The sequence below is a fragment of the Gekko japonicus genome, unplaced genomic scaffold (genome assembly GCF_001447785.1).
Source record: "Gekko japonicus isolate JY-2015 unplaced genomic scaffold, Gekko_japonicus_V1.1 scaffold244, whole genome shotgun sequence".
NCBI lineage: Eukaryota > Metazoa > Chordata > Lepidosauria > Squamata > Gekkonidae > Gekko > Gekko japonicus.
Genome location: NW_015165838.1, coordinates 769,077 through 789,992, shown reverse-complemented (window position 1 = coordinate 789,992; position 20,916 = coordinate 769,077). Strand labels below are relative to the sequence as shown.

General features: G+C 42.0%; 1 protein-coding gene across 1 annotated transcript in view; it reads right to left on the bottom strand.

Moving 5' to 3' along the window:
- The window catches only part of JADE3 (jade family PHD finger 3), a 46,703-nt gene extending 30,696 nt beyond the window's left edge, over positions 1-16,007 (bottom strand). The window contains exon 1 of the mRNA XM_015410966.1: positions 15,990-16,007. The gene's annotated coding sequence lies outside the window, so the exon portion shown is untranslated. The remainder of the gene's footprint in view (positions 1-15,989) is intronic.
- Between the last annotated feature and the right edge of the window lie 4,909 nt (positions 16,008-20,916).

Below are 20,916 nucleotides of genomic sequence, written 5' to 3'. Positions count from 1 at the left end.
GTAACATTAAATGAGACTGCCAAAAATAAAAAACAAAAGGGGTAGAAATAGATATTGATAATGATATTTACTTGTCCGATGATGTACCTAGGTGTTTTTTTTGGGGGGGGGAGCTTTTGAGAATGCATTTAAAGTAAAAGTTGCTTTGTTTTTCTGCCCCCCCCCGCCTCAAGCCTACCCAGGAAGGGGAACACTGCCTCCCTTTCACTTCCCCAACTGCCCTGCTAGGAGCCACACAATATGTGTGAAAGACCCACAGGCAGGGGTCATTTCCTGCAGGAGCGCACAGGAGCGGAGCTCCGGCAGTAAAGAGCCCAGGGGGCGGGCACATGCAACAAGCTCCACCCCCTGCTCCCAGCACCCCTCATTCAGAGCAAGAAGCAGCCAGGTAAGTTGCAGAGCCCCCCCGGCCCAAAACAGTCCAGTGGCACCTTTAAGACCAAGTTTTATTCAGGTACGAGCTCTCCCTCCGCTGCGAGGACAGATCTGCACGTCTCCCCCCCCCCAATAGCTAGCAATCCAAAACAGTCCAGTGGAGCCTGAGCGGTGGGTGTTGCCTTCTGATACACTCCCGGTGATGTCAGGGGTGTGTGGCATATGCAAATGAATTATGCAAATGAGTTATGCTAATGAGCTCCTGCACTTCTTTTCCTACAAAATGACCCCTGCCCGCAGGTGGCTCCCGAGCCACAGTTTGGCCACCCCTGTCCTAACCACTATACCAAACTGGCTCTCCTGATTCCTCCCAAGGGTTAATGTGAATAGTAATAGGCTTATTCCATCTTGCAGGCGTTGCTAATTGGGCCTCTCTGCCTACATGGCCCTTATCATCTTCCAGGCCAGAGTTAGGAATGTGAAAATTAGCTCGAGAAACTGCAGCCCACAGGATGGGAGGGAGGAATCAGGAGTGATGAGGTAACTTTGGGTTTCAGCAAGAACGTGTCCTAATTGGATTGTCCTCATCACCTAATACCAGTTGGCCAAACAACGATAATTCGGCTAAGAGCCTGGAGAAGGAAAACTAGCTTGGATTCTGATGGACTAAAGGCCTGGACTATGATATGATTGTATTGCAATGGACTGCAACATTGAGGATGCTTAAGCTATGGCCTTTGACTTGGAGACTTCAAGATTGTGCCATCTAATGCAGGTTTCAAATGTGTTAGATAGTGAAGCTAGTTTTCTTATTTTCTTTTGCTGTATGATTTTAGAGTGGTGTGTTGCCTAGAAATTTTCAGAAAACTATTTCTGAAAATTATTTAAATACACTTCACATATTTTTACAAGGATTGTTTTCTTGTATGCAGCAGCTCTGGGAACCCACAGGCTTGGATTCCTTGACAGAGGATGATTACAGCATGATGAGACGGCATGGAAACTCCTCCCACCAAAAGTTCTCCAGTGTGGAAGCCAAGATGGAAAAAGACTTCCATGTGGACGCAGCTCTTTCACTGTCAGTGAGGATTTCAAGAGTCTGAAGTTTATTCACCTATAAAGGGCTGCTATGCCATTTCATGCTCAAAGGGAATTCTTCCCTTGCTGAGAGAGCAGTCCAGCTTGACCAAGAGTCACAGCTGTCATTGTTCATGAATGCCTGACAGGCATTTGTACACCCTGCTGACAGTTTCTGCAGAACAGCCTTTTGCTCTCCAAGAATGACATGGGAACTATGATTTTTGTAACCCTGTAGAAAACCTAATTTCTCATTTAACTTTCTGGAAGGATCGGAGGAGTAATTAAGTACTATTTCATGTTTGTTGGAATATGCTTGACATTATGTGCTTTTGCTTTACAGCTTTTACTTCACAGTTCTCTCTTTGCTTTGTTCGTGTATGTCAAGGAAGATGCCACCTTCTGAAAAAAGTTCCATTAACACACACCCCTTTTGCTCTGGTCTGTTAGAAGCAGGTGTCAGCTACCTCCCACCCCATAGATGGTTAGATCATAAAGGTCGCTTTTCAGGCCTACTAATTAACTCACCAGTTTCAGCTGGGTGAAGGAAGGGGAGGATCTTAGGCCCTGGTCACACGGCGCTGTAAATGCGCCTTGTTCCCACTTTAATTTAAACGGGAATAATTTGTTCCGGTTTTGCATGTCTACACCACCCCTCAAGAGCCATCCCTCTTACCAGCGGCTCGCTGTCGCCCTCGCCCTCGTCCCCATCCGGCGACGGCAGCAGCTGCTCCTGGGCGGCCGCGGGGCTGTCCTTGCCATCGGCCCAGTCGCCACCAGCCTGGCGTGCCTTCTCCCGGTGCTTCTGGGCAACCAGGAGGTCGAGGCCCAGCAGGAAGGTGCGCGGCGCGAGCCACTCATGCTGCTCGGGCACTGTCTCCGCCACATGCTTGCCACTCCCATCCAGGCTGCCGGAGCCCCCACCTCTCATTCCTGCCTCCACTGGGATGCTGTAAGCACTGACATTATTATTATTTTTTTTAAATTGACTTCTTAAGCGAATGCCTGCCCAAACCGGAAGCTTAAAAAAAAAAAAAAAACTTTAGAGAGTGGTCAGACAGCCCTATTCGCAATAATTGTGAAATCACTGCGAAAGAGGGCTGTTCACATAGGTGAAATCGTGCGTTCAAAGCGCGAGATCCAGGAAAGTACTTGCTTTTCCCAGGGTCAGGAAAACCGTGAGTATTGCGCGAGTATGCCTGCTTTGATGCGGGAGGCAGAAACTTTAAATGCGGGAGGAAACGGAGGCGAATCCCGATCAAAGGGACAGTGTGACCGCACCCTTACACGTCTTCCAGAGTCTTCCTCAGAGATAGCCTGATGATTGGTTGGAGAGGGTCAGGAGGTCAATACTTTCTATAAAGTATAGTCTATGCTTTATGGTGTGTTGCTGTGAGTTGCCAGACTAAATCCAGGTTAAACTTGGCTACGTTATCACCGAGGCGTTTGTTCCAGGATCTCAGGCTGGAGATGGGGACAAATCTCTCAGACCAAGGCGGGTCACCCTTGACAATACATTGCTCAAGTCACAGAACCTTATTTAGCTACTCAAAATACACTGTATTTAACATAACAGAAAATACCAGCATTCAGTAAGAAAGGTGTGCATAGATCCATGCTCTTCCTTCCTTCTCTTCCTTTTAGATATACAGGTGCCTCAATCTACCTGGATGCAAAGAGATTTGTGGGTTAGCAACAGCTACTGGAACTCCCAGAATAATATCTGTTCAATGCAGTTTGTGGAGATAGTCACGACTGAGCAGTGTAAGAACGCAAGTATGCAATGCCACCCAGAGCAGCATTTGAATGATACTTGTTTTTAAATCTGTGAAGAAACAAAAAAAACCTGCTTTCTAACAGTAGAAATCAATCAAGATGGAAATATTGAATAGGCTAGCCATCTGCAATTTATGCTGTATTGTGCTAGGGCTTATAGCTAAAACAAATAAAAATCCAATATAACAGCATTGTTATCTTAAATCACCTCAAAACTAGATTGTTCACACATGCACTAATCTCAAGTATTCTAGCTACATCCTTTTGCTATCCCTAGCAAAGTTTTGACCAGAATTGCTCCTTCTCCCACATCTATCCATAACACTTTGTGTAACTTGACACTGGCAACAAAAGAAATCCTATCTGCATTCCCTCAACTGCAAAAACAAAATCAGGGACTGACTAAATGGTTACACATGAATACCGATCACATGGAGAAAGACCCAAGAGGCCTTTAACCCATCACTGTGGAGCCTACTTATCTTGATTTCTGAAATAATTCAATTTCCAATGCATACTGCAAGATATAATGCAGGATGTAGTGCTGAAAGATTATTCCACTGAGAGGCAGAATAAATCTGTTGCACTCAAATGCATAAACATACAACAATGTAAAAAAGTGATCATGATAGAACTGATCATATTAACCAGTTCAGAGCACTTGAACAAGAATAGACAGGCCTGACTAAAGTGAATTTCTCAGTTTCAAGTTGCACAAGACGACAGTCAGGAAATCAGAAAGATTTTGTTACCCATCTTTTCATAGGAGCAAAGTACAGCTAAATGATCTGTACTGTTTGAAGTTCAGGAAAGCAGGAACATTCCTACTAGGGGACTGTAGCAAGCAGTTAACTTCAGAAACACTTGCCATTTTATTTTATAAAACCACATGACTTTATGTACAGAAGCCAAGTGTCTGACATAGCATTTAAAAAACAAAAATCCTTCTTTCGTCCTTCTCAGAGTTTAGGGATAGCTCTACAAGCTCATTACGAAGAACAGAAGAATACCTCAAAAGGCAAAGCTACAAGACCAGTTATTCTATATTACAAAATACTGGGGTATTACAAAAATACTAACACAAAGTAACATTTCTGAGAACCAACCAACAACCTATCAAGACACATCAGAAAGCCAAACTCACAAAATCTTGTAACAACGTTACTTATCAAACAAAATCTTAATGCAAAACGATGCTTGGTGTATACCAACCTTTCCCTTATTATAAATGAACAAGTAGCTATCTCCACAGCAAAATTCAAAATCAGAAGCCACGCAATATCCTTTAAGACCAACCAAAATAACACAAGCTCTCTAGAATTCTTCATTAGGTGAGACAAAAAACAAAAACAAAGGGGGAGAACGTTAGGTCATGGTTGTGAGGATTCTCCCTCTATACCTTGTATACACTGCTTTGTTGATTTTGATGGACACAGAGTGTGGGGCTAGTTGGTACCAAGTTGCAGCCTCGGTATGCTGGGAAGAAGCAGCAGCAAAAATGGACACACACAGAGACAGCAGTAGGCAACACAGGATTCCTAAACATAGGTTAAGCAACCAGCTATCCAAAATAACAGGAATGAACAGCAGCACAAAACGAGCAGATTAAACAAATGTCTTAAATTTTCATAACTATACATTTATGTTAAGTAAATAGTGCAAAAGATTTAGATTAACTATCTTACACTGCCATGTTAATAGTACACAGAACAGAAAGAATATTTCAGGAGAATAATTAATGGTTAAATTGAATGAATGGGTTATTTACAGACTCATTGTATCCTATCAGCTCTTCCACTAGTGAAAAAAAGAGGAGGGGGCCTTTTGACTACTAAAAAGATTATACCAGGGATTGTGGGAGCTGTGTGAACAAACAGCACATAAGACAGCGAGGAGGGTAACTGCAAGAAATTAAGTTGAAAAGTCTGTGTGTGTGTGTGGGGGGAAATCCAACCCATCATGTTCAACATGATCCACTCACAAATGCATATGCATTAGTCTAACCATGACCACATAATTCTATACTGATTTTAGCCATTCCTCAATATAAAGTTTTAAAATATTTTGTATATCTAGCTATTGAGAGTTTATTTATTTATTAATTATTATTTTAATTTATAGCCCTCCCTCCCCGCGAACGGGCTCAGGGCGGCTCACAATGGGGTACATGCCAATACATAAAACAGGTTAAAACAGCTTAAAAACAATCATCATAATATTACAAAATTATAAAGTGCTCTAGATGTTTCAGTTTAGTAAAAAAAAAGGGTGGGGGAATTCTATTACTTTCTTTGACATAATTATGCTCTCCTGCAATATAGTGAACAGATTAGCACATATAGCTAAATCAACGGATGTCTTATTTCTTATTGGATGCCTTCTAATAGCCCAGGACAGGTGGAGGGATGTAAATAATGAGCAAATTTCCCAGGATCCAAGATCTCCTTCTCTGAAATACTGTGGTCTTGAACAGGTGACTTCCCCTTTCCATTACGGTCTCCTAAATTGACACTTAATAACATTTGCAGAAAGATCCTAGAGACCAAGGTGGTTTCAAATTCTGGTGGACACCTTATAATAGAGGAACAGAACAATCCTTCTTAACTCCTTTGCTTTGTCTCTGCCTGCATATAGCTTCCAATGTGATCCTAGCCATATTCAGTGGATTTAACATTTGTCCTTAACTGCTCACCTTATAATTCTCCAATATTTCAGCCTCATCACAAATTCTGTGATATTTTAATCTTCAGAAGAGCCTGTACTGCCCTCTGCCAGTCCTATGGCATTCCTATTGCCTTTCATTACACCAACATGTACTAGTCCTTGCCCTCTACATATATCAATGAACTGTTACCTTCCATTTCAATATATGTAAGGAAGCATGCTTGCACACGAAAGCTCATACCTTGAATAACACTTTGTTGGTCTTAAAGGTGCAACTGAACTCAAACTTTGTTCAACTGCTTCAGACCAACAGGGCTGGCCACCTGGATCTATCTCCTAGAAAACGACGTTCTTGCATCAGGATGCACTTGGCAAGAAATTCTGTCCATGCCATTCATGCTGTAGCTAGCTGCTGGCTTCCCTCCATTATCTTTTCCTAGCACCTTCTACTTCACGGGTCTGAATAGACACTAGATCCATCGCATCCTTTCCACAGTAAAATGGTGTGAGATTTTGTCACCTGGCAAAAAAACAAAGAATTTTTTTCTTATGCTGTCGAAGACAGCAATGAGCTAACAATGCTTAACATGATCTGCCATTACTGGTGAAAGGCACAGATTAATAAGGAGATGCTCATAAATTAGGAAGCAGTAGAAGTAGATTCCTTATAAAAGGAAGTAGAAGAGGTGGTATTGTATTTTATAGACACTTGGGACAGAAGGCAAACTGAGGAACAGCATCTGTGTTGTAATTACTCCTAGCTATCAATCAAGCTAATGATGTATAGACTACTCTCATTTCCCATTCTTTTCCTGTAACATTAAAACTGTGTTTGGAAACAGCTGAAATCTTTTTTTATGAATTAAACATTTACTTCACTTATAGCCCCCCTTTTCTCCCCAACGAGGCCCCCAAAGTGGCTTACAACATTCTCCCCTTCTCCATTTTACCCTCACAGCAAGCCTGTAAGGTAGATTAGGCTGAGTGTGTGTGACTGGCTGAAGGTTACCCAACAAGCTTCCATGGTAGAGTGGGTATTTGAAACTGGGTCTTCCAGATCCTAATCTGAGGCCCTAGCTACTACACCATACCAGCTTTGCAATTTATACTGTACACATGTACTGTTCTCACTTCCCACTGTATTGCTTTAACGTTAAAACCCTGTTAGCAAACAGCTGAATTCTTCTTTATAATTTATACTGTACATATATGTATGCTACTTCGTACAGATACACTGTGCTGTGTATCAGCTGCTGCAGGGACCAAAAAAAAGTCTCACTTGACAAAGGAGTTAAGCAGGGCTGTATTCTGGCCCCTCTACTTTTTAACTACTATACCAACTTCTTGGTGCAACACCTAAGAAGTCCAAGCTTCCATTCTCCAAAGCTTGCTGATACAACGATTCCTGCCTTACTATACACAGACGATACTGTCATTCTATCTTATTCACAAGTGGGCCTTAGGAGAGTACTCCAAGCTTTCAACACATACCACAAAGAGGAGCAGCTTGCGGTAAACTACCAAAAATAAAAAGTCCTTGTCTTTACCAAAAAAACATCGAATTCATAGATGGCAAATAGACGGCCACAACACTGAACAAACAAAAACCTTCAAATATCTTGGTATAGTCTTCCAGTCATCTGGACATTGGACGGCTCAGGCACTACATGCCATAGAGACTGCTGACAGACAGAACACTCTATGCCATTCTAAGATTCTACTTCACAAAAGTAGCCTCCCTGATCCCTGCAGCAATCAAGGTCTCCCAAGGAAAGGTTGTCACTCAGCTCTTATACAGTTCCCAGCTCTGTATTTACAAAGAAAGGTGCTCACTGAAAGCAATACAATCCAAGTTCCTACAAATGATCCTTGGGAGTCCTCCGGTATATTCTGAACGCCCTTTTTAGACTAGAGGCTTGTATGTGGCTACTCGCATCCACCCACTGGTTAAAACTCAGCTTCAGTCTGGTGGGTCTACTACCCCCGATCCTCGCTGACAGCCACCGTTCAACCTGGCAGAGAGCAACTGAGGGGAAACTCCAGCAGCATGACCCCCCCCCCCAAGTCTTACTGCAACTTGGGAATCAAAAAACAAAACAAATAACTAAACAGCAGTTCTGCGATCATGTCCTACAATCAGATAGGGCACAGATATAGAAACATCAAATTATTCTGAATATGCCAAATTCTTTCAACCAGCAGATTATCTTAGATCCCTTGAGATCTCCAAATATCGGAGACCCTTTACCTTGGCACACTTTAACATCCTACCTTCAGTCCTCCTGAAAGGCAGACACCATCGTGTCCCACACCTTCAACAGTTCTGTTCATGACATACAGGGAAAGTAGAGTTTACTGAACTTGTTCTGCTGCACTGCTCACTCTATAATGACTTTTGATCTCAGTATATCACTCCAATCCTGTCAACTTTACCAGGAAGATCTGAACAACGTTAATGCAGACTCTTCCCAAGATACCTAAGAAACTTGCCAAATTTTGCCTTCAGGCGTCTGGGATACGCAAGCGGCTGATTGGGTCTCAATAACTTTACCTCTCTGTCAGATGAGGGCATCATTTTCTCTGTCCCCCCTCAATCCATGCTCATTGTTTTGTGTTTGTCGCACTGTATGTGTCCTCATTTTTTATCTTTTTATTCTCTACTATTACTGCTGACTCTCCAGAGCTGATCTTGTTTCAAAATAAAATTTTGAACTTGAACTTGACAAAAAATACACAGGGAAGAAAGATTATTTCTTCTGAAAGAGAATTCTCAGGAAAAAATATCTAGGAACACTTTAAAAGAAGCCTGGATCAGGCCAATGGCCCATCCAGTCCAACACTCTGTGTCACACAGTGGCCAAAACCCTGGTACCATCAGGAGGACCACCAGCAGGGCCAGACTCTAGAATCCCTCACACTGTTGCCCCCCAAGCACCAATAATACAGAGAATCACTGCCCCTGATGCAATGTTCCACCTATACGTTGTGGCTAATACCCACTGAGGGACCTTTGTTCCATACGTTTATCCAATCCCCTTGTGAAACTATCTATACTTACACTTTCCACAGCAGTGAATTCCACATGGTGAAGTACTTACTTTCATCTGTTCTAAGTCTACCGATCATTAATTTCACTGAGTGCCCAGAAGTTCTTGTATTGTGAGAAAGAGAGAAAAATACTTTCTCTACCTTCTCTATACCATGTATAATTTTGTAAACCTTTATCATGTTACTCCTCAGTTGTCATTTTTCCAAGCTAAAGAGCCCTAATCTCTTTAAACATTCTTCATAGGAAAGATGTTTCATCCCCTTAATCATTTTAGTTGCCATTTTCTTCAGTTTTTCGAATGCTATATCTTTTCTGAGGTGTGGTGACCAGAACTGTACACAATATTCCAAATGCGGCTGCACCACAGATTTATACAGGGGCACTATGATACTGGTTGATTTGTTTTCAAACCTCTTCCTAATTATCCCCAGCATAGTATTTCCCTTTTTTATTACAGCCGCACACTGAGTCGACATCTTCAGAGAGTTATCTACCATGACTCCAAGATCTCTCTCCTGGTCAGCTACTACCAGTTTGGATCCCATCAATAAATATTTATAGTTAGGATTTCTTGCTCCAATGTGGATTACTTTGCACGTGCTCACACTGAACCTCATTTGCTACGTTGACGCCTAGTCATCATGCTTCGAAAGATCCCTCTGGAGCTCTCACAGTCCTCCCTGGCTCTCACTACCCTGAACAACTTAGCATCATCCACAAGCTTAGTCACTTCACTGCTTAGTCCCAACTCCAAATCATTAATGAACAAGTTAAAAAGCAATGGACCTAGAACCAATCCCTGCGGTACCCTGGTTCTTACTACCTTCCACTGTGAAAACTGCCCGTTTATACTCACTCTCTGTTTCCTATTAACTAGTTTTTAATCCACAAAAGGACTTTTCCTCTTATCCCATAATTTAAGAGCCTTTGATGAGGAACTTTATCAAAAGCTTTCTGGGAGTCAAAGTAAACAACATCTACTAGGTCACCCCTGTCCACATGTTTGTTCATCCCCTCAAAGAACTCTTAAACAATTAGTGAGACAAGATCTTCCCTTACAGAATCCATGCAGATTCTTCCTCAATAGCTTTTATTCATCAATGTGCCTACTAATCCCATCTTTAATGATTCCACGAACTTACCCAGTATCGACATTAGACTTACCGGCCTGTAATTTCCCAGATCTCCTCTGGAACCTTTTTAAAAGATGGGGTTACATTAGCTACCTTCCAATCCTCGGGAATAGAGGCAGATTTTAGTGATAGATTACATATTTGTGTCAGAAGATCCACAAGTGCACATCTGAGTTCCTTCAGAACTCTTAGATGTATGCCATCAGGGCCTGGTGATCTGTTAGTTTTTAATTTGTCCATCAGTCATAGGACCTCCTCTCTCATCACCTCAATATGACTCAGGTCTTTCCTGAAATCGGTGGTTCTGGAGTGGGCAAACACCTCCCATCTTCCACAGTAAAGACAGAGGCAAAAAATGCATTCAGCTTCTCTGCCATTTCCCTATTATCCTTTAGTAATCCTTTTACCTCTGACATCCAATGGTCCCACTGCCATCCTGGCTGGTTTTCTGCTTCTAATATATTTGAAAAAAAATATTGTTGGTCTTTATGTTTTTTGCAATATGTTCCTCATAGTCCCTTTCTGCCTGTCTAATTACCGACTTGCATTTTTTTTGCAAAAGCCTGTGCTCCCTTTAACTCACTAGGGCTAGCCTGCCACCACTTAAAGGAATCTTTCTTACCTTTCACTGCTTCCATTACTTTGTTCTTTAACCACGAAGGCCTGTTTTAATACCTATTTGTACCTTTCTTAACCTGCAGTATACATTTGATCTGAATTTCCAGTATTGTAGTTTTAAATAGTCTCCAAGGCTCCCAAAGAGATTTGACCCTCCTTACCTTTCAGTTTCTTCTTCACAAACCCCCTTATTTATTTATTTAATTGTATTTATACCCCCGCCCTCCCCACGAACGGGCTCAGGGTGGCTTAAAGGTAAAGGTAAAGGTTCCCTTGCTCGAAAGCCAGTCGAGTCCGACTCTAGGGTTGCGGTGCTCATCTCCGTTTCAAAGCCGAAGAGCCAGCGCTGTCCGAAGACGTTTCCGTGGTCATGTGGCCGGCATGACTAAACACCAAGGCGCACAGAACGCTGTTACCTTCCCACCGAAATGGTACCTATTTATCTACTTGCAATTTCTGGCTTTCGAACTGCTAGGTTGGCAGGAGCTGGAACTAGAGACGGGAGCTCACTCCGTCATGCGGCACCCGTGTCTCGAACTGCTGAGCTACTGACCTTCCACAGCCTGCAGTTCAGCGTCTTAACCACTTGAGCCACCGCAGCTCCTGCCCCAGGGTGGCTTACACAGGCACAAAAGTGCATACAGTATATAAAAACTAAACAGTTAAAAATTCAATTCCATCGGATGCACGCATAAAAGCTCCCAACGTCGTGCATAACAGAGGGAGAGGGCTAGGGCCATGGCTAGATGTTACCCGGCCCTCTGGCGGTATCGCTCTATGATGGAGCGGTGGTGGTAGTGGCGGCTCCTACTCGAAGGCCTGGTGGAAGAGCTTACAGGCCCTGCGGAACTGCACAAGGTCCCGCAGGGCCCTGATCTCCTCCAAGAGCTCATTCCACCAGATAGGAGCCACCCCTGAGAAGGACCTGGCCCTCATTGCCGCAAGCCTGGCCTCCTTGGGGCCCGGGGTCACCAGCTGGTGTTGTGACCAGTGTTCCCTCTAAGCTGAGTTAGTGTGAACTAGCTCACAGTTTTTTAGCTTCTGGCTCACACATTTTTGTCATATCTCAGGAAGGATGTCTCCAAAGCAAACTAATTTATGCAGCAGCCAAATCGCTTCCTCACAACTTTAATGCCAGCAGCTCACGAAGTAGAATTTTTGCTCACAAGACTCCACAGCTTAGAGGGAACATTGGTTGTGACCCCGACCAAAGTGCTCTTTGGGGAATATGTGGGGAAATGCGGTCCCTCAGGTATGTCGGACCCTGTCCATGTAGGGCTTTAAAGGTAAGTACCAGCACTTTGAAGCGAACCCAGTATGCTATAGGCAGCCAGTGCAGCGCTTTCAGTACAGGTCGGGTGTGCTCCTACCTAGGGGCGCCCACCAACAGTCCGGCCGCAGCATTCTGTACCAGCTGCAGCTTCCGGATTTGCGACAGAGGCAGCCCCATGTAGAGAGCATTACAGTAGTCTAGCCTCGAGGTGACCGTCACATGGATCACTGTAGCTAGGTCATCGCGGTCGAAGAAAGGAACCAACTGTCGTATCAGCCGAAGGTGATAAAAGGCTGATCTGGCAGTGGCCGCCACCTGGGCCTCCACTGTTAAGGTGGGGTCCAGGAGCACTCCCAAACTCCTAATCTCCGAAGCTGGCACCAGAGGTGCCCCGTTGAAGGTTGGAAGCGGGAGCCCTAACCCCGGTCCGGTCCGACTCAAGCACAGGACCTCTGTCTTCTCAGGGTTTAATTTCAGCCTGCTCAGTCTGAGCCACCCAGCCACAGCTTGTAAAGCCCGGTGCAGATCTTCTGGGTTGGAGTCCGACTGGCATCAAATAGAGCTGGGTGTCATCTGCATATTGATGACACCCCAGCCCATACCTCCGGACAATCTGGGCGAGGGGGCGCATGTATATGTTAAACAGCATCGGGGAAAGCACCGCCCCTTGAGGCACCCCACATTCAAGCGGGCACCTCTGGGACTGCTGTTCCCCTAGCACTACCCTCTGTCCCCGACCTTGGAGGAACGAGGCAAGCCATTTAAGGGCAAGCCCCTGAATCCTCACATCGGTGAGGCGGTGGGCCAGCAGGTAGACCGTATCAAATGCAGCCGACAGATCTAACAACAACAGCGCTGCCACACCGCCTTGATCCAGATGTCTACAGAGGTCATCAGTAAGGGCAACCAGCACTGTCTCCGTCCCATGTCCCAGGTAAAAACTGGACTGGAATGGGTCAAGGACATAAGCGTCATCCAGAAAGCTCTGTAGCTGAAGCCCTGTAGCTGTAATGCCACCGCCCTCTCAATCAGTTTGCCCAAATAGAGCAAATTGGACACCGGCCAATAGTTGGCCAATTCAGCTGGGTCCAAAGTTGGTTTTTTCAAGAGAGGGCGAACCATCGCTTCCTTGAGTGCCTCGGGGAACCGCCCCTCTGAGAGGGACTTGTTCACAATCTCCCTCAAGGCATCTCGAAATCCCTCGTGGCCCGCTTTAATGAGCCAGGAGGGGCACGGATCCAGGCCACACGTGGTTGGGCATAAAAATACGAGCAATCTGTCGACTTCTTCCAGAATGAGCTGGTCGAAATACTCTAAACCCGGACTCGAAGACGCGCAAGGGGCCTCGAGTTCGCTAACTGTTTGAGAGAAGTTATCCCTTCTAAAGTTAAGGGGTAACAAGCTTTGTTGCTAGGATTTTTAAAAGCACTTACATTTCTGTACTATTGCTAGATTTCTTTTATTTGACATTGGCTTCATTTTAAAAATGCTCTCAGTTGGCAGTCCAACTTTATTGTTGTTCTACATGTTCTATACTCTAGGGGCATTTAATCTCCTAAACTTGGGGGGATTGTTATGAACTATGTACTTCCAGGACCATTACTTAAGAGTCCGTAATGTTGTTGTGTTCTCTTTAGAGATTATATTTCCATTCAGCTTGCTTTCTGATAATTGGCGTTGTGTTCCCCAGTGAGTTATTACAGGTTTAATAGCTGAAGCCCAACTAGTCTCTGCTCCCAAACTTATTGGGGAGTAAATTTAAAATGTAACTGAGCTATTCCAATGCACTTTATATTTTCAAAAAAGAGAAGAATGTTAAAAAGGTAGCCTATTTGTGAATTTAAAAAACCCATTATCCTCTTAGAATATGACACCATTTGTACAGCTGTACCGAGTTGAGTATCTAATAAATATTGCTTGTTGCCTTTACTACTCCGAAATGACACAACAAACAGGCTTTCTTAACTTAGTGGAATAATGACTGTATTTGACCACAGTAAAATAATAGCCAATCAACCAATCAGTGTCATAATTTTAGATGTAAATGTCTGTATAACCAACATATGACATGTACACAAAGACTCTCGACTCCACAGTTGGATCATTTCCAGATCAGCATAAAAGAGATCTGAGCTATGTAGTCAATTAAAAGTAATAAGATCTTTCAGTTTCATATTAATAACATACTTGTACCCGGCCCCCCCCCCCCCCCCGGGTCACCTGAAGCATAAGAAAGAGGATCATATCAACAATATTCCCAATACACAGTAACCTGGCTAATATATCAGGCTCGTTTAGCATGACCTGTATATATCTAAGACAGAAGGAATACAAAACTGACTGTTTCGTTTACTCATATTAACCTCTCAGGAATTCAAATCAGACAGACTTTTAGAGTCACCTTTGTCAACAGAACTTGTTTTCAAATCTAGTACACCAAAGCGTCAATGATTTTCTAAAGGTTTCTCAAAGATGACTGATATTACCTCTTGACACTGTTGTGTATCTTTAGCTGAAGTTTCTTGATTGGATGTGCACAAATTTCATTCAAGATCATAAAAATAATCTTTGTAAAACCTGTCCTGCTTTTTGCTTTTTCCCTTAACATCTATACTGATTTCACACCTATAATTACAGGTTGTTAGGGGGCAGAAAAAAATCACACACTGCATAACAGGCTGGCAGACAGACAGTAGTACAGTCCGAAAATAAATCAGCAATAGTGTGAAATTAATCATATATTAATTGACTTAATTTTCACTGACCCGTATATCATTTGTCAGACATTAAATGTAAAAAGGTCACTACTTAAACATAAGATTATATTTTCCAGCAATTTTAAAATAGAACTATTTAACCATCAGTGTTTTAGGACTCACATTGAATACATACTATAAATATCACCAAGTTAATTGGCTTATCTCTGTTATTTGCAAATATGAAGCACAGGAGGACATCTGGCAGGAAGCTTAAGATGTTATTTGTTCAATAGGGAATGTTGATAAAATTTAATGGGACAAGCCCCACTTCTCTTAATGTTAAATAAAGACTGCCAAAATTGCCAACCAAAAAGTCAAATTAATGTGTAATTTGAAAAATAGATTATTGAAATACTTGAACACAAAATTGTAGATGCAGTGTTCACTTTAGACTCTGCATGAAGCATCACTGTTTGTTCTTATAGTGCAGAATTAACTTGTACCAAGTTTCTGCTAAGGGCAAATAAAGTTACTGTAATGAACACTGCCAGAGACAGGTTGGAGAGGGCCCAATATCTACTTCCTTTTCAACTAGCTAAGTTTTTGAAAACAATATGCAATCCGAAGCGAATTTGTGCTCCCTAGCTTTCTTGGCTATGAAGGACAAGACTACCAATCTTGTCATCAAGATGACCCAATAAAGAGGGCCAGTGTGGTGTAGTGGTTAAGGGTGCTGGACTAGTATCTAGAAGACTCAGGTTCGACTTCTCACCCAAGCCATGGAATCAGCACTTCCACCAACAATACTGTCTCCAAAAGCATGTGGTTAGTGAAGATCCACCACAAGTGTTCCTTCTTTCACAGGCTCCTGGTATGAACAGAGGCCACTTCTGATTGTGCTGTCTCCAGGGCCTAGCTATTAATATTGCTGAGTTGCTCCCTGATCCATCTAGCTTATCAGCAGGTGAGCTGGGACAGGGAGGCTTGATGCAGAAGCTGCCAGTGCTCAGTATTCTGCACAGTTTCAATTATCATACAGAGATGGTCTTGTCTACCTAACCTGAGTACCTCATGTGGCTGACCTGGATTATTATGGGTCCAAAGCTTTTGTCCTGGTTAATCACTTCCTCTTAAAGGCACAGCTGGTTTTGTGACCACCAAATCCCAAAAGGCGTGAACCCAATTAAAATGGCAACTTATGGATCTAGATGGCTTCCAGTCTCTGCGAATCCTTGATTGGCGCTTGACATTGTGATACCTGAGGTGACAGAGATGCTCCCTGGCACCTTTTTTCTGCCTCTCTAGACTCAAGTTTATTGGCTTACCAAAGAGCTGGGGGAGATGAAGAAAACAGAGAGATGATGTGAGCCACAGTGGTGACAGAGCCTGCAAAACGGTCCATCTGAAGGCCTATGAGATAACAGTGATAGTTGTTAAAAAACTTATTTTTCCTCTACTACCATCATGCCAACTGAATCATGTCCATTTCAACTGCTTAGAATAATTAGGATGACCCCAAAACTGATAATCAGCTGGCAATTAACTGTGATTATTTTGCCTGCATCTTTGGTGATAAATGGATCAGAGTAGAGATATTTTTAGATGTCAATCTGAATACAATTACATTACCAGAGACGTCAAAAACACATTCTGGCAGGGCTCTAGTCGGGGGGGAGCTCTCAGGTACGGAGCTCCGGAAGAGAACCTCTAGGGGGCGGGGCGGTCACGTGGTGAAGCCCCGCCCCCTTCTTTACCCCGCCCTCTGCTTCGATCCTCATTCCGTTTGGGAATGAGGATGAAGCAGGAGGGTAAGTAGCCGGGCCTTCTGACACACTTCCGGTGATGTCAGGGGGTGTGGCCTTCTGTCACTTCCGGTGATGTCAGGGGGCGTGGCATATGCAAATAAGTTATGCTAATGAGTTATGCTAATGAGCTTCGGCAGCTCTTTTTCTACAACAAGACCCCTGCATTCTGGTATGAACAGTTGGGAAGGATTTCCTTGATGAATGCTGAAAGGATCCTAGGAATTGTGAAAGCTACCACCTGCAAATTAAATCCTTTTCCTAAGTCACTGTTTAAGGTATCTAAAAACAAGCCTAAGAATGCTTCCCTGACTGAGGGAATTTTCTCAAAGCCTCTTAAAATGGCTGATTTGAACCCATGCTGGGGGTTTGCAGATGAGAAGATTCTAGCTGGCTATAGGACTGTATTTGATCTACCCCTCCTAGGTGAAGCAACCGAACAGATGGTGAGGGAACTATAGACCTTCCCAGACAACACATCTGCCCTTCACCCATTTCTATCTGACTTAAGCACCTGGTTATGGAATGAAGGCCATTTTAGTTGTTCTGGTAGATGATTTCCACTTATAAATGAATCAGGAAAATTCATTAATCTGTGTGATTGTATCTTTTTTGTGGGGTTTTTTGATACAGTGGACATCTAACCTTGTTAAAATACTTAGAAATTAGGTTGGGTGTTCAGAGAGCAGCACTCAAATGATTCCAGTCTTTTCTAACTGACCATACAGAGAATAACAACAATGCAAAATCTGCTGTTTGAGACTTATTTTGTGGGGTCCCACAAGGATTCATGTTATCCCCAATGCGTTTAAATGTCTGTTTAAAAGCCACTAAATGAGATCATTCGAAGCTCTGTGGTTATATATGATCAGCATACTAATAACACATAACTAGTTATATAAATAAGTCTCCAGTTATATAAATAAGTCTCCAGAAGTGGTTGTTTCCATCCTAGGCTGGTGGCAAGGGAAAACAATCTAAAACTGAAGCAGGTAAGACAGAGGGGATGCTGTTTAAGTTAAAATAAGTTAAAACCACCAGTTATTTATTTCTTGGCTCATTCATTCCACATACAGTCTGTCTTCACTAATATACACATTTGCAGAATAGTTATTAAAATATTTATATACTACCTTTCTTCACACACACAGCAAGCTCAGAGAATACACAAACATGTAGTACAAAGTGCTTCAAAACTTTAGTTAATAAGGTTGAAGTTACATCTGTGCCATCCCACTCAAATTTCAGTTTTGCTATATCTAGTCAACAATTTGATTTTTTAGTAGAATGAAGAACACCCACAAATTAAACTCCAGAACAGAAACATCTAATCTATAAACAGTAGTACCACAATTAACTCCTCATCCTACGATGAACAGCAGAAACTGTTAAGAAAGTGTTACTGATCTTAAGTACAAAGCGCACAGAAAGAGAAAATCATTGTTATAATTCTCATACTATATTATATTTTGATGACATTTAATAAATAAGTGAGGGTCCAGCATTTAATTATATTTTAGTAACTTATGCAATTGGGAAGGGGAAGGGAAGGATAAAAACACTTGTGTGCCAAGAGGACAAGCAGTAACAATGGCTTTATTCTGCGCTGTACCACACCAGCTATGGTCTGGAACTCCAATGATAATCAAGGTGCCAGATTTGTAACTTTGCAGGATAGACCCATTGTTGTGCTCTTTCGGTCTATGTATCAGGAATGTTCTATTGCTATAGCTGTACCTGAAGAATTCCACATGTTCTTTAGAAAGCAACAAATCATCTCCCTTTGTTACTTAAATGCTTGACACTGTTTGTATTTCACTTTAGAAGAATTCTCTTTTCATTGCCACCCTTCTATTCAGTCACTGGCAAGAAAGAAACACTTCAGTATTCACTTCCTTCCGGGCTATAGCAAACAACACTGCCGTTCTTTACTTCCATGCGCATTTGAGCTACCCCCTCAGTGAATAGCAGCCCTGTGCCTGCCTGTGGGAAAGCTGTGAGGAACAGCCAACAGCAGCAAAATTATTTCACCTAATCCTTGTCAGTTTTCACCACAGTCTGCGGAATTATAGTATTCCACGACTGTTTTTTTGCCAGCAAACACAAAATACCATGGAATGGGAGACTTAAGTCATGAATACAACATGCATGGAAAATGTTAAAATTCTTTTAGAACCATTTGGCATAACTGTGTGCTTTATATGATGGACAATACAGAATTTCTACCACAGGTTGGCTTTAAAAATACATTTTAAAAAATATTTTTTTTAAAAAAAAAAATTAACACCTATGTTCCATATTTTGTTTGAACTCTAAAAGCATAACATATAATTTGGAGATTTGACAAATAGTTTTTAAAGGGGGAGATATAGAATACGATGTTTGTGAACAGAAACTGATTTTCTTTCAAAAAGGTCTCCGAATGAGGGAGTAATCCAAACCAGATCGCCTCAAAAACACAATGTTATTCATTAAGGCTTAGGCCCAAGAAAGTGTCCTTAGCTCTGCAGCTTAAGTCTTCAAATTCCTTCTTTAAATGCCAAGAACAATTCAGTGATTCTGCTAGCACTCTCCAAAAGTGTGCGCAATTTTTTAAATTGTAAGTATTCTAGTAAAAAACAAACTAAACACTGTTATTCCTGTTTTGTGTACTGGTATACACAGAGAATGATCACTTATGCACATTTTTGTTTCTGACAGGAACAAAAACCACTATATAGATTTCAGTCCTATTTACATGAACCTGGCTGAATTAACTAGTCAGAAAATCATATTTTGATGAAAAAAGAAATGTTTGCAAATAATACATTTTTACCTCAAGTAAATAAAATAAAAAAGGCTGTTAGCGAATAGTAAAAACAAACATACCAACAAAAACCTTAGAGCCATAACAGGCTGAAGTAACATCTAAATCCATACTACAGAAACTATTTAATAAACAGAATTTAAAGATTCACATTTTGGAAATAAAATAATTAAGTAAAAATTCACGGAAGAAGTTTCAGCCAGTGCCTCAGTTACTCTCGTTGTTGTCCTCTGCATATATTTCTACATCATCTTTTCTCTGGAACAAATAGAATACAAAGAATTTCAAGCACAACATACACCTCTTTTCTGGATACCTCTTGCAGCTATGAGACAAAACTGAAAGGTCCTTTCTGCAACATGTGCAATGTTGATTACTTGAGTCAACAAAGGAAAACAATGTCTCTAAATGTTTCAAATATAAAACTAGGATTGAAAACAGGTGTGCTTAAAAGAAAGTGTACAGAATCTGAACTTCTGGTCAAACTGTGCAAGCACATCCTACCTTCATTCACAGCAAAACATTACACCTCCATTTCCATTATAAATGAACAGCCACATGAAGCATTTCCCCCCTCCTTTTCCTAGATCAAAATACAACCTGAATGGTACATGTGCAGGTGCTTTTAACATGCTTGAGATTTTGTATGCCAGTGCTATTTCAATCCCACCTTATCAGCCTCTTACACACTGAAATCAAATCCCTAGAAGACTCAGAGCTCTACTTTCCCCAAAGGAAGGGTGAACTATTTATGAAAGGGAGGAGGAGTAAGAGGGGGGAAAACTACAATGAGAAGAAGTAGATTGGTTTGCAATTACACATGTATATGGGGCAAGGACAGAGATTTGACTTCTTTCCATAAAAAATGAACACCTGGCTGGCACATTTTATTTCTGAGCTCCCTTGCCAGATGTTACTTTGTTACTGAAACAATTTTATATTTCAATAAAAAGCAAGGCAATATTTTCAAGCCACACTGAAGGCTTTTATATTACTATTAAACTGCACGCATTCTGTTTGCAATATGAAATTCAACAAAGCAGACCTACTATTCACCAATCCCCACCTCTAGATAGTTAAGGAATTTTCTCAAATTTCTATCCTCTCCTTTGCCACTGCTGCCTGAAGTATAATTCCTGGGGGCTGGTGGGCCCCTGGGAACAGCATAAGGAATAAGGTAGGAGTCTACAGGGGTAAGAAGGAATCAGCAAAACAACAACACATACTGCTTGCACAAAATAAGTGCCCTTCTGCTGTTAGAAGATGATTTTGGGTTGTCCTTTTTTTTTTGCTCTACTTTGGTTTGGTCAAAATCAAACTGTACTAAAGCTAGCACTCCTGGCCTTGCTTCCCAAAAGATTTCTGAACAGCTCTGGAACACAAACATCCAACTCTGAAATCCCACCCACTTATATGAGCACGGCCTAATAACTAGTCACTGTTTCCACACACCCCTTTTCCTTCAGAAGTAATTATCCAGTTATCAGTTTAAATTTACAATAAAGTATGTTTGCTGTAAACATTAATGTATTTTTAAAAAGCTACTGTATCTGAAAATCTGTAAACCTCTCAAGTGATTAGTTTGCCCAATCAGATACATTTCCTTCTATTCTCAAGTACAATGAAAAAGCAGAAAACCTATAT